Source organism: Petaurus breviceps, unplaced genomic scaffold, assembly GCF_028583685.1.
Source record: "Petaurus breviceps papuanus isolate PSGF00001 unplaced genomic scaffold, PetGlider_PUasm1.0 185, whole genome shotgun sequence".
Taxonomy (NCBI): Eukaryota; Metazoa; Chordata; class Mammalia; order Diprotodontia; family Petauridae; genus Petaurus; species Petaurus breviceps.
Genome location: NW_027185797.1, coordinates 36,355,978 through 36,358,350, shown reverse-complemented (window position 1 = coordinate 36,358,350; position 2,373 = coordinate 36,355,978).

Here is a 2,373-nt window from a genome sequence, read left to right as displayed (position 1 = left end):
GGAAGGAAGGAAGGAAGGAAGGAAGGAAGGAAGGAAGGAGGGAAGGAGGGAAGGAGGGAAGGAAGAAAGAAAGAAGATAATTCTAATGAAAAAATTGAGGTTATTGAGAAAAAATGTGAAATGAAAGGTAAATAATAAAAAAAAAATTCTTTAACAAAAAGAAATTCAAATGACCAGATTTTCAAAGGATAAATGAGAGATTAGAATAGACTTAAAATAAAAATTATCCAATAAATATTCTATGAAATTTTACAATTTAAATGAATTCATTTTAGTAATTCAGAGTATCAAAATTGACATGAAAAGAAGTAGATGATTTAAACTGGTTGGTCATCTTCTGGACAATTGGTGTTCCTAGTATAATTTATGAACGAAAGCAATAAGATTCACAAAATGATTAGGCTCCTTGATAGAAACAATAAAGCCACTTTAGCATTCCTATAAAAAAATTATAAGCATCAAGAAAATATAGGGAGCACAGAAACTGAGACAAAGTTTTTCCTTCACCAAGCCTACAAATGTGCAGCATTATTATTTATTTGTGGTGGTGTTGTTTTTGTTGTTGCTGTTGTTGATGCTGTTAATAATGTTAATAGAAAAGAAACAAGAAAAATAAATAACTCGCAATGGAACAGAAAAGATTTTTTTGTGGAAGCATTGATTCACTCTGATATATCATGGAACCAATCATTGTAGGCTTAATTTCCTCATTATACCTCCAAGAGTAGGTGCTATATAAATGTTTTTCCTCTTCATCATCAAAATAAGAAAGTTGAAGAAAATGATACCAAGATTGGATCCAAATCTAATGATCCTATAAAATTTTAGACTAAAGAAAAATGACAACATGCAGGCAACACGATTTCCCTATTATTTTCTAAATGTTTATATTAAGGACTCAAAGCAGAGTGTAAGTTTCTTAAAATCAGGTACTGTTGTGTTCTATCATTGTATCACTATAAGCTAGATTTTAGATAAATCTCTCTTGAATTTCCCATTTGCACTGACAGAGTGGGTCCCGAGAGAATAATTCTTCTCAGTTATCTAAGAATAACCCTCAGGAATTGGAGTTTTCTAGGATTCTCATGAGTCTCCATATGCTATAGTCTCTTGAATAAACATATTAGGATAATTCATTGATCTTTTAGGAAAGATATTCCCTGATAAGGTGTAACCAATCATACTAGTAGTTTTCCACAGATATTACTACCCCCAGAGACTCTGCTAATGACCCCAGTTGTACATAGAAATTCAGAAGTTTCTTATGGCTATTTCTGTCATCTGGAGCATTGCTTACTTGGGCCCAAGTTCTCCTAAGTTCAGTAAAGCAGAAAGATAATAGAAATAGAAGTAATATGTGGTCCCAGAACTCATGTCAACTCAGTGGGACCAGGGCAGCTGTCCAATTTTTACATTTAGAAACTGTTGATTGCAAACTCTGTTTTGATAAAACAATTCTTGAGTCATTAACCCCTCTGATTCCTTAACCAGTTAGGAGACTTTTACCACTAGCCCAGCATTCTCATCTATGTAATATCTAGAAATAAATTCCCCAAAGTTCCATTTATTGGAATGAGGCCAGGCATGGAATTTGAGTGCATTCTCTCTATAAGGCACCAGAAAAGGCAGATGTAACTCTCCTCTAAGGAAGGGGATGGTTTCATTGGCTCATCTTGTCAGTCTAACTCTCAAAATTATTATTAAATTATATGTGATGGGGAAAATAGGAAAAAACATAAAAGGTTTTGGTCCATACATTACCCTACCATATACTTGATTTCTTCAATGATCTTCAAAATTATATTAAATAATTAGAAGTATATATCTCTCAGTTTCAGAAGTTACCTATCAAATATAATAGTTTCTGAAACAGGAAACAGCAGGTTTAATTTTACAAAGTTATATGTGTCAACATACTCATACAAATGCTGATATAGTTGAACTATCAAATTAGTAAATAGAGAAAGCAATGGAGAGGAGAAAAAAAGGAGAAAGATCTGGAGATATATTTGTACACATACACACATATGTGTGTGTGTTCCTATATCTTTATTTTTTGAACTTCTGTAAAGAATTGTTGAATTAAAAAATATACTAAGATATGTCCATTTATGAAAAAAAATCAAAACATACTCAAAATTTTTGAAAATTCACATGGGGCAGACAGTACTTGAGTCACAAAGAGAGTCACTGTAGTTTACATTTACCTAAATTTCTAGAGAAGGGGAATGAGGCTTTCTCTATCTATCTCTTTCTTTCCCTGTCTTTCTCTTTCTCTGTCTTGGTCTATCTGTATCTATCTCCCTCCAGCCCCAGTTAAGACTCGAGATATAATTACAGCTTTTGAAACCTTTCACCAAAAGAGTTCTCATT